This window comes from Petaurus breviceps, unplaced genomic scaffold (genome assembly GCF_028583685.1).
Source record: "Petaurus breviceps papuanus isolate PSGF00001 unplaced genomic scaffold, PetGlider_PUasm1.0 391, whole genome shotgun sequence".
Taxonomy (NCBI): Eukaryota; Metazoa; Chordata; class Mammalia; order Diprotodontia; family Petauridae; genus Petaurus; species Petaurus breviceps.
The window spans coordinates 2600762-2601332 of NW_027186310.1; positions in this window are offsets into that span (position 1 = coordinate 2600762).

Here is a 571-nt window from a genome sequence, read left to right on the forward strand (position 1 = left end):
CTCTCTCTCTCTCTCTCTCTCTCTCTCTCTCTCTCTCTCTCTCTCTCTCTCTCTCTCTCTCTCTCTCTCTCTCTCCCTCTCCCCTCTCTTTCTTTCTCTCTCTCTCTTTCCCTCCCAACCTCCATCCCTCCCCCCTTCATCTCCATTTCCCTCTGATTCTCTTTTCACTATTCCTCCCTCCCTGGACCCAGCAGAAAAAAAACTACCACTTTTTCCCACATGATGCCACTTGAAATATTTATTCAAAGACATTTCATGTTGCATCCAACCCCACCTCTTCTCCGTGCCAGGGTAAACATGTCTTCAATTGATTTCCATATGTCATCATCTCATCTCTCTCACCAAACTAATTATTCTCCTCTGTTAAAGTCAATGTTCCTCCTAAAATATATTGCTCAAGCCTTAACTTAATAGTCTCTCTAGATATAAAGACTTAGATAAAGGACTTCAAGATCATCATCTAAGCAACCCAAGATCACATGAGGTGGTTTTTCTGGTTGTTTCTGACTGTCACATCACTAGGTTGAGAAATATTGAGTTTTCTGTTCTCTAAAGTCACCATATCCTTTTA